Source organism: Myotis nattereri, assembly GCF_964212035.1.
Source record: "Myotis nattereri genome assembly, chromosome: 4".
In the NCBI taxonomy this organism is placed as follows: Eukaryota; Metazoa; Chordata; class Mammalia; order Chiroptera; family Vespertilionidae; genus Myotis; species Myotis nattereri.
In genome coordinates, this window is record NC_138079.1 from 73769653 (window position 1) to 73781653 (window position 12001).

General features: G+C 40.3%; 1 protein-coding gene across 1 annotated transcript in view; it reads left to right on the forward strand.

Moving 5' to 3' along the window:
• Positions 1-12001, forward strand: part of SNX24 (sorting nexin 24) — a 131341-nt gene that overhangs the window by 53220 nt on the left and 66120 nt on the right. The gene's annotated exons all lie outside the window — the stretch shown is intronic.

Here is a 12001-nt window from a genome sequence, read left to right on the forward strand (position 1 = left end):
TGAAGAATGACAGTGATACATGCTAAGGCCTGGCCTCATTAGGCTCCGAACTTCTCTCTGAGAGTCTTTGCCACTGGTGTGTGTTACATAGATTTAGAAAAGGTGGTTAAATACAGAAATTTAAGACTTCTGTATTTAAATATTTTTCTGTATTTAATTTGTAATGAATGTAAAATTTTTATTAGATAAACTTAGTTTTAAAAAGGTGGTGTATCAGTGTTTTTTTAAAAAAACAGATTAGCTATAACCAGTTTGGCTCAATGGATAGAGCATCAGCCTGCGGACTCAAGGGTCCCAGGTTCGATTCCAGTCAAGGGCATGTACCTTGGTTGTGGGCACATCCCTAGGAGGGGGTGTGCAGGAGGCAGCTGATCGATGTTTCTCTCTCATTGATGTTTCTAACTCTCTATCTCTCTCCCTTCCTCTCTGTAAAAAATCAATAAAAATATATTAAAAAAATAAAAAATAGATTAGCTTTTAAGATAAACAATAAATAAAAAACTAATACTAACTTAGAATCTGTGATAACAACTTCATAGTCTTCAGTTGCCATTTTGTCAAGGCTGCGCACTCTGACAACTGTATTTAAAATTGAACTTCTCCCGCAGTAGTATTCCTAATCCCTTTATCTGGCTCTACCCTCCCCTTTCCCCCCAATACCAACTAATCACGTTCTAAAACATACTGTGTAACTTACTTATTTTTTGGTATTGATTATTATCTGTCTCCCCTGCTAGAATGTCAATTTCATGAGGGTGGAGCTCTTTGTCACTTTATTCCACTGATAGCCTTCAGACACTGAGCAGGGCTGAGCATATGGTAAGAGCTCAAGAAATCTTTGGATACAGAAGTATTATGTTCGTTTCAGGCGTACAGCATAGTGATGAGACATTTATATAACTTACACAGTCATCATCCCCATGTGGCTAGTGCCCGTCTGTCACAATGTAACAGTTTTTAAAACAAACGTATCTTGGGAGAGTAAAATACTTGACAAATATTTTTCTCAGGAAGAATTAAAATTCTGAGTTTTGAAAAAAGGCTGAGAATTCTACTTTCTTCATGAGGAGGACCCTTGACTGTAGGGTTTACAAAGTGGTCTGCATTCTTTCATGGGCACAGAGCTTGTCCCTCTCCACCTGCTCCCTGCCCATCTGTCCCAGCGGAGCAGCAGAGCTTTGAAGGCGGCAGTGGATCCTTCCCTTTCTGGGTCCAGTGAAGACCATGAGTTTGGCCTTGGGAGAGCATAGGAGGCTCTTGATCTCATCTTCTTGATGCTGATAGAAAGGAGCCAAACTCATCACAAATGTAACCCGTAATGCTCAGCCCCCCAAGCTTACTCTTTGCATTTCTTAATCTATCTATATCTATCTATTTGTGTGTGTGTGTGTGTGTATTTATATATCTCCAGTATAATAAAAGAGAAACATGTAAATTGACCATCCCTCCGCTACGCTCACCAGCCAATCAGGAGTGAGTATACACATTAACCCAACAAAGATAGCAGGTTAATTTGCATACACAGGCGCCAGGCAGAGAGCAGAGCAGCCGAGCTGGCGGAGAGTGGAGCGGCTTGGGGAAATTGGCTCCCCAAGCCACCAGACGGAGAGCAGAGAGGGAGAGCTGGCAGCTTGGAGGACTTGGCAGAGTGGGAGGCCATGGGACGAAGACAGAGCAAGAAGGAAAAACCAAGATCGTGGGGAGCACCAGGAATTCTGGGAATAGTAGTTTTGGTGGCAGCCCCAGGACCGGAAGCAGAAGCCCAGAGCGTGGGGAGCACCAGGAATGCTGGGAATCATAATTCTGGTGGCAGATGGATCTCCTAGAGTACACTATTGCAGTGGTTCTCAACCTTCCTAATGCCGCGACCCTTTAATACAGTTCCTCATGTTGTGGTGACCCCCAACCATAAAATTATTTTCGTTGCTACTTCATAACTGTAATTTTGGTACTGTTATGTATCGTAATGTAAATATCTGATATGCAGCATGTATTTTCATTGTTACAAATTGAAAATAATTAAAGCATAGTGATTAATCACAAAAACAATATATAATTATATATGTGTTTTCCGATGGTTTTAGGAGATCCCTGTGAAAGGGTCGTTCGACCCCCAAAGGGGTCACGACCCACAGGTTGAGAACCGCTGCACTAGATTAAAATGAGCCTGGAGCAAGTTACTGTTGTGGGTGGGAGATGGAGGGAAAGCAAAGGTGAGAGACATAAGTAAAGTCAGAGTGTCTAGGAAAAATTAAAGGGAAGATATGCTAAAACTTCCAGAAAGTCTCCACCAATGAAGGAAAGGAAAAAAAAATAAAAGCCTCTACTATTCTGTGAGCAACAAACCAAACTGAGTTGTGGTCTGACAATTTGCTCATATGATTGCAAAGACAGACAGAAACTCCCGGATTGGAGAGGGTCCCCCGAGGGCTCCCAGATTGGAGAGGGTGCAGGTCGGGCTGAGGGACCCCCACACTCCCCAGTGCATGAATGTCAAGCACCGGGCCTCTAGTATATATATATATTTGTATACATGTATTTGTGTATGTGTGTGTTTATATATACATACACATACATACATATACATACATATATATGGGGGGAGGGCAGGAGGGAGAGGATGAGTACCTTAAAGTTTTTGATCTTTCGAATTGAATAGGTTTTTAGCAAAAATACAGTTTTTAAAAAATTAAGTATAGTGCATCATAGTATTTCCTGGTGTGTTAGAGAAGTAAAGACTATTAATAACCTCAGATTCCATTTAGATTTGTGAGAAACCCAGTGATGTTCTGGTAGATACTAGAATGTATTTCATACCAAGCGTGTGCCAGGCTGGTGCTGAGTTCCTTATAGACCTTGTCTTATTTATTTACTCCATCCCCAGCCCTAAGACATACATATTACCACCATCATATTGCATATGAGGAAACTGAGGCTCAAAGTGGGTAAGCAGGATCCGTAAGGAGACATAGCTAGTAATGGTGTGTCTGACCGTTTCTCTTTATTTATTTTTTAAATTTTATTTGATAGTTTCTTTTTAATAAAAGGGCTCTATTATAAAGTTATTCTTGTAGTTTCCAGGCCCTCATGAACAATATTCTTTTGACCAACTACAGCAAATTTTTTTACAGGAAACATCTTATTTCCTAAAAACAAAAACAAAAACAAAACCACTTCAAAAATTCCAGTTTATTTGATGCACAAAACATATCGATATTAAATAGTAGTACATTTGCTGAAAATTAGAGAGTGTGACTGCACTTTAAATATGATTGTGCTGTTTAGATGATCTGTTTAAAGGGAGGGATGGGAGACAGTGCCGCCTGACAGACTCGAAGGCTCTGGAATGGAGGTGCATTTCACTTGGCTGAAAGGAGGTGGTAGGGTAGCACCCCTCGGCTTAGAGAGGCTCACCTGCCAGTAGAAGCACTGTGGGCGGTGACTGGGCTCTGTGCGGTGGGTGCCTCATGTGGGGAGGATTTAAGAAGGACTGAGCTGTGATTGGCTCCTCCAGGAGAGCCGTGGACTTGTGGGTTGGGCAGATTCTGGAGGAATTGGGGGGCAGGTAGAAGAGTTGCTGAAGCCATGAGCATGTGATGAGGAGATGCAGTCAATCTATAGCTAAGCAATTTTAGAGAAAAATGATGGATTTTTTGTTGTTGTTCCTCCATAAAACAAGTTATTTCAACCACAAATCCCTCCCTTACACCGCCTGTGAGGAAGGCTGTCCCCAGATGCCCATGAAGACCATCTGCGCTTCCTGCTGGAGAATGTCTCCCTCTTCATGGTTAGTAGTGATTCGTCCCATTTCAAGGCAGCACGCACAGCACCAGGACATTTATTTTCCAACAAACTGGCACATGGACATCATTTTGTCATTCTGATTTTGGTAATGGCTCCAAGTTATTTATATTTGCCCAAATTAGTAAGTAGTGCAGATAACATTTATTTATTTATTTTTATTCTTTCAAAGCAGGTCATGAAGGAGAATAATAAAGCTCATTTGGTACTTACTTTCCAGAATTCTTAATTGTTTGACACAGTATGTGATTTATTGCCACAGCAACTCAAGTAATCAAAGAAGGAACAGTATTCACATTTACAGAAAATCTAAGTCAAATATATGTGATATTGCCCTGACCTGTTTGGCTCAGTGGATAGAGCGTCAGCCTGCAGACTGAGGGGTCCTGGGTTCGATTCCGGTCAAGGGCATGTACCTTGGTTGCAGGCACATCCCCGGTGGGGGGTGTGCAGGAGGCAGCTGATCAATGTTCCTCTCTCATCGATGTTTCTAACTCTCTATCCTTCTCCCTTCCTCTCTGTAAAAAATCAATAAAATATATTTTTAAAAAAACATGTGATATTTGAAACGAATAATAATTTTTAAAAAACTATGTTAGCCAACCAACAGATATGACCTGATGTATTTGAGATCATTTCCCCCCTCATCCTCAATTGATTGATTGGTTTGGAATCATATAGATACAGTTTAAGAGGAAAAGAAAAAATGGAGACTTTCATAATCACATAATGAGTTAAGAAGCTGCAGCTGAAATCAGTCAGTACTAGGGTTTGAAAACCTGCAATCCTATAAATACCAATAAGTTTGTCTTTATCATCAGAGAGATTTAAAATTAAAACAGGTAGCAGGAATCATGTCATTATCAGGATGTCCATATTACGTCGGGAAAATTCCAGTACTGCATACACATACATAAAAAAAATATCTAGTAGCGTTCAGATCCAGAGCTTAGTTGATAAATTTCTGTTTTAAGTACCATAATTATATTAGTAAATAACACACCTGTATTCTCTGTTTCTTGATGTATGAGTCTCAGAAAATTTCTGTTGTTCCCCTTCTTGGAAATAGGAATGTAGTTCATTGCACCCCTGTATTCTCTCCTCTCCACACACTTTTTGTTGTGTATATGATTTTCATTTCATTATTAAAAAATTAACATTATAACTTTTCTGTTTTTTAACTTGGTAACTTTAACCCCTTTCTTCATCCACCAGTTTTCACCAGTACCCTTTGACTACCAGTTATGTAAAATGAAAAAATTTGTACCCCATATACTTCCTTTCACCCAGCTTCTCCCCCATTCATCGCCTATTTTCTGACAGTTATGCCATGATTCTTTAAACTGACAAGGTTTTAAATATTTACAGTCTCTTCTGTAAAAATAATGATCTTCAATGCTGTATAGACTGATTCTGAAAACTGGGCATGATAATGTTCCCAATATTATAATTATATGTGAGTACATTTATTTATATTTTCACTAGAGGCGTGGTGCACGAATTCATGCACGGGTGGGGTCCCTCGGGGTGGCCTGTGGGGATCGGGCTGAAACCTGAAGTCCAACACTGCCTGCAGTTCCTACCTGCTGTTCCCACTTATCCGGCCCCACTGTGCCTGCTGCGGGCTTGCGCCCAATCAGTCCTGATGGGGAGAGGCTCACGCCACCTCAGCAGTGCTCGCCAGCCATAAGCCCTGCGTGGGGCCAAAACCGGCTCTCCGACATCTCCCGAGGGGTCCCGGATTGCGAGAGTGTGCAGGCCAGGCCGAGGGACCCCACCGGTGCATGATCAGGGCTGGAGAGGGACTGCGGGAGGGCTCCAGGGCGTGTCTGGCCCATCTTGCTCAGTCCCGATGGGCCGGACCCCAGCAGCAAGCTAACCTACCAGTCAGAGCGTCTGCCCCCTGGTGGTCAGTACACATCATAGCAGCTGGTCGACCGGTTGTCTGTCTGCTCCCTGGTGGTCAGTGCATGTCATAGTGAGCAGTCGAGGAGCCTTAGCATATCATTAGCATATTATGCTTTGAATGACTGAACAGTCAACCGGTCACCAGACGATGGGACACTTAGCATATTAGGCTTTTATTATATCGGGTTATATAAGCAAGTGTTGGGAACAGTACAGATTTAGTAATTTATATTTAAAAAGTCCCCTGCTCTAGAGAGGTGTGTGCTTTTTGTATAGATCAGTGTTCTGGTTTGACTGAGAGAAACACAGGCTCCGTATGTTGGGGGTAAAGGCTTCATGCCATGCCCTCACCCCCACCCCCACCCCTGCCAGTGCCCTATGATCCTGCAAACTTCCCCCCAGAGGACAGAACCTGGAGGAAAATAGATGGAATGATTTGTCATCACTCTAAAATGTTTCAGGGTTTCTCCTATTTTCAAGTATTCAGTTTTTCCAACTAATAGGATTATACATAAGGAGTGCTTTCATGGGGAGTCAGTCATGTGCAGATTCAGGACCCAAATCCCTGGGTTCGAAGTGCAGTTTTCCTATGGGCACATTACTTAATCCATGCCTCAGTTTCCTGACATGTAAAATGGAGGTAATAGTACCTATCTCATGTGGGATTGTTGGATTATTGTGAGAATTAAATGAATGAGCATTATGAGTAAAAAGCTTAGATCAGTGCCTGCACTTAACAAGTCTATAAAACTCCTTGTTGTTGTTTGTGTTACTATTATTGCTATCATTTGAGAAGAATTACCAAAATACTTTTAAAATAATTATTAAAAATTTAACTTGCTTTTCCTTGTACATTTTATTTTATACATAATACTTCACATAGAACATATTTTATTAAGTTAAAACATAACTAAAGTATATATGCATTGAATCACTCTTATAAAGCTTGGTTATTTTTAGAGATATTTGATAAATTTGTCATTACACATATCTTTCTTCTTTTTCTATGTAATGTCTCTTTTTCTCTGGATGCTTACCAGATTTTATTTCTTATTAATTTTAGACAATTTGATTATGATGTACCTTGGTTTTTATTTTGGGGTGTTTCCCTTTCATGTTTCTTGTGCTTGGTTTTCTTGGATCTGTTGGTTTTTAGTATCCACCAAATTGGAGAAAATTTTTTATTTCTTCAAATATGTTTGTCTTTCTTCCCAACCCCTTACTGTTTAAAGTTGTCCCATGCTGTATTTATCTTGTTTTTTTCCTTCTGTTTCATTTTAGTTTCTATTGTTAGATTTTCAAGTTCACTAATCTTTTCTTCTGCAGGGTCTAATCTGCTATCAATTTCATCCAGTGTATTTTTAAAGTCACAGACATTGTTGATTTTGTCAATAGGACCCAGACCTGTTGTCTGAATCTTTTTTTTTTTAATATCTTTCATGCTTCCATGTAACATGGTCAACCTTTCCTTTGGATTCTTGAACATGAGAACTTCCCTTGTAGTAATGATCTTAATGCTTTTGTTTAATAATTTTATCATCTGTGTCATTTGAGGATCTGTTTCAAAGGATTGGTTTTTCTTCTCATTATGAGCCATATTTTTCTACTTTTTTCATTGGATTCCAGACTCTGTGACTTTGATCTTGTTGGGTGCAGGATATTTTTATATTCCTAAAAATATGCTTGAGCTTTGTTCTGGTGTGTGGTTAAATTACTCAGGAGCAGTTTGCTCTCTTCAGGTCTTATGTTTAAGCTTTTTAACACTGGACTAAAAGAGCTTTTCGTCTGCAGTTAATTTTGCTTACTACATAGCCAGGTCTCTTCTGATTACTAATGCCTCATGAATTATGAGGTTTGCCGCCCTGGCTTTCGGGAACAGGCACTATGCCCAGTTGTCTCTGAGCACTGTTCTTTCTAATCGCACACCATCCTTGGGTAATTTCCCCAACCCCATGTGCTGCTGAGGATTCACCTGAATACTGCAGAGTAAATTATCCTGGCTTCCCCTCACTCCAGATGCCATCTCCCTAACTCAGGGGACGACCTTCAGCCCCTGCCTGGGGTAAACACAGGGCTCACCTGATTTGTTTCCCATCTCTCACTGTCTTCATTTCTTTGTGTCTAATGTCTTGAGAGCCCCTTTTTTCCATGTATTTTATCCAGTTTTTAATTTTTTTAAAAAATATATTTTATTGATTTTTTACAGAGAGGAAGGGAGAGAGATAGAGAGTTAGAAACATCGATGAGAGAGAATCATCGATCAGCTGCCTCCTGCACATCTCCTACTGGGGATATGCCCGCAACCCAGGTACATGCCCTTGACCGGAATCAAACCTGGGACCTTTCAGTCCGCAGGCCGACGCTCTATCCACTGAGCCAAACCGGTTTCGGCAGTTTTTAATTTTTTAAGGCAGGGTTATGTGTCCGCAACGAGCAGAAACCGGAGTAACCGCTTGAGCTAAAGCTGACCCCAGTTTTTAATTTTTTAAATATTTGTATTGAATTTATTGGGATTACATTAATTAATAAAATTATGTAGGTTTCAAGTGTACAACTCTATAAGACATCATCTGTATATTATATTGTGTGTTTACCACCCCAGGTCAAGTCTCCTATCACCATTTATTCCCCCTTTAGTTTCTTCTACCTCTCCCACCCCCTTTTCCCTGTGGTAATTACCATACTGTTGTCTGTGTATATGAGTTTTGGTTGATTTTTTTTTTTTTTTGCTTAATCCAGCGATTCTCAACCTGTGAGTTGCGACCCCTTTGGGGGTCGAACGACCCTTTCACAGGGGTCGCCTAAGACCATCGGAAAACACATATATAATTACATATTGTTTTGTGATTAATCACTATGCTTTAATTATGTTCAATTTGTAACAATGAAATTGGGGGTCACCACAACATGAAGAACTATATTAAAGGGTCACAGCATTAGGAAGGTTGAGAACCACTGGTGTAATCCCTTCACCTGTTTCACCAGATCCTCTGTCCCCCCTACCCTCTGACAGTGGTCAGTCTGTTTTCAGTATCTATGAGACTGTTTCTGTTTTTTTACTTTTTTTATTTTGTTCATTAGATTCCACATATAAGTGAAATTACATGGTGTTTCGTCTTTCTCTGGCTGGCTTATTTAATTTAGTGTAATACCCTCTAGTTTCATTTATGCTGTCACAAAGGTAAGATTTCCTTATTTTATAGCTGTGTAGTATTCCATTGTATAAATGTATCACAGCTTTTTTTTTTTTTAATATATTTTATTGATTTTTTACAGAGAGGAAGGGAGAGGGATAGAGAGTTAGAAACATCGATGAGAGAGAAACATTGATCAGCTGCCTCCTGCACATTTCCTACTGGGGATATGCCAGCAACCCAGATACATGCCCTTGACCAGAATCGAACCTGGGACCTTTCAGTCCGCAGGCCGACGCTCTATCCACTGAGCCAAACTGGTTTTGGCAATATCACAGCTTTTTATCTACTCATCTACTGGTGGGTACTTGACCTGCTTCCAAATCTTGTCTATTGTAAATAGTGCTACAATGAACATAGGGCTGCATATCTTTTTTCAAATCAATGTTTCTGGTTTCTTTGGATATATTTCCAGAACTGGGATCACTGGGTGAAAAGGCAGTTCCATTTTTAATTTTTTGAGGAAACTCCATACTCTCTTCCACAGTGGCTGCACCTGTTTGCTTTCCCACCAAGAGTGCATGAGGGTTCCCTTTCCTCCACATCCTCGCCAGCACTTGTTTGTTGATTTATTGATGATAGCCATTCTGACAGGTGTGAGATGACATCTCATTGTGGTTTTCATTTGTATTTCTCTACTGATTAGTGGTGTTACGCATACTGTCATATGTTTCTTCGCCATTTGTATGTCCACTTTGGAGAAGTGTCTGTTCAGGTCCTTTACCCATTTTTTATTTGGATTGTTTGTTTTTTTGGTATTGAGTTGCATAAGTTCTTTATATATTTTGGACATTAACCCCTTATCAGATGTATTATTGGTGAATATGTCCTTCCATTCAGTGGATTGTCTTTTAATTTTGTTCATGGTTTCTTTTGTCATGGGAAAACTTTTTAATTTGTTGTAGCCCCATTGGTTTATTTCTTGGAGCAATATTTTTTTCTGCTATAGCTCCTTGGGCTAGGGAAACAAAAGATAAAAATACTGTTTTTTAATTGTTTCAAGTGGGAGGTTAAATCTGTTCTCAGTTACTCCATCTTGGCCAGAAGTGGAAATCACCTTGCCCTCATCTTAACTTAAAAAAAAAATTTTTTTTTAAATAGGAATGAAAACAAATAGTCCTTGTCTACACACTCCCAGTACGAAATTCCAGAGGCAGCCACATTCAACTCCCGTACACTTTTATTCCATTCAGATTTTGTACCTGCCCCTGCCTCTCTGTTTAGGGAGGCCTCTCTGACACCCTGTCTTTAAGGGCACCTTTGTCCAGCTCTGTCCCGTTACCCTGCTTTGTTCTTCACAGCTCTTCTCATTTCTTGACATCACCAGGTCTGCTCATACTTTCACAGTCGGCCTCCCTCACTAATAGGACACTCTCCCACCTGCTGTGTTCACTGCTGAATACCCAGAGCCAAGAGCAACGCCCTGCACATGGTAGGCTCTCAGGAAGTAGCTGTTAAAGACAAGGATGAATGCCAGGTACTGTGCCTGGAGCTTTCTACACATCAGCTGTGCTGCCCCCACATAGAGGCAGAGGACAACTCAGGGTTTTCCAGGAGAGCAGAGCAGGAGAAGGGTTTCCAGGCAGCAGAGACAACATGGGTCAGAGCTCTTAAAAAACAAAAACACACACACACAAAAACTAGCTGGTTAGAGCATCGGCCTGCAAACTGAAGGGTCCTGAGTTTGATTCCAGTCAAGGGCACATGCCTGGGTTGCGGGCTCGATCCCCAGTAGGGGGCATGCAGGAGGCAGCCGATCAATGATTCTCTGTCATCATTGATATTTCTATCTCTCCCTTCCTCTCTGAAATCATTATCTATCTATCTAGCCATATATATATATATATATATATATATATATATATATATATATATATATGTATTTATTTTAAAGTCTGGTATGGAATTCAGGGAAATGAGATTTATTAAATTGACTCTATTTCTTGCTTCACATTGTCATGGAAATTCTTATTAACCTGCCTCCTTTCTAAGATGTTCTCCCAGAATTAAAAAAAAAATGGAGGGGGGAACAGTATCGAATTATTACGCATTTTTGAAAGAGCAACATAATTAAAATATTAGAATTAAAATTTCTCAACTCCTGTGTACACCCACCCCCACCTCCACCGTGTGAATTTAGTGATTGTGAAAAGTAACTGTGGAACTTGGTAATGGAACCATCTGGTCGATAGAAGGATGACATTCTATGAGGCAGCCGCTGTGTCATGCGTCTTATCTGGCCTCCAAGAAGGGGCACCTGGAGGGGTGACCTAGTGGGTTGAACCTTCCCAAGTCACCCACTTTCTCCTTCTCTGGGTTCTGCAGCAAACCTGCCAATTAAGGTGGTGGTGTTTGTGTTGAAACCTCAAGTCACTGGACTCGGAACATAACTTCATTTATCTCATGCAGCTCCGCAGATGGAAACGACTCTCATTGCTCCCACATTGTCCTGATTTAAATCTGGGACCTGACGCTAGAGAAGGGGCTCTGCACCCTGTTACCCAGGCCCCGCGCTGAAGCTGCACTTCTTTTGTTTGTGTTTCTCAGGGAGTTTTCTTCATTCTATTCCTGGCAGGGTCTTCGAAGAAGGACAGTTTTCTCTAGTGAATTAGTAAACAGTTATTTTTGAAAAATAATGTAGGGATATCTGAGCGTTTGAAGCATATGTGTATGTTTTTAGAAGAAAGTATTTTCACAAATTCACCAAAGGAAAGTACTTTTAGGGGGATTACTTAGAAAAACACAAATGTTAGACTAAAATATTGATTAAGTAGGTAAAAATGTACCTCATTTAAGTAGGTGTTGTTTTTTAACTGAGTCATGCAACTCAAGATCTTGTTTCTGATTTGAAGAAGCACAAAAACACGAACACATTTTGTTTGATGAGATCATTTTTGGCTTTCCATAAAAAAGTCGTATTTACACATAAGGCAGAAATATAGAGCCAAACGGGTCTGGGTTAATAATGACAGTATGTTGAACTTGTATGTCTAATTATTTTTAAGGATAAGGTAAGCTTGCTTTTACCACTATTCTCTTTCATGTGACCTCAACTTTCATTTTTTTCCAGAAGGGCAATTGGAACAGGAAAGTAGGCT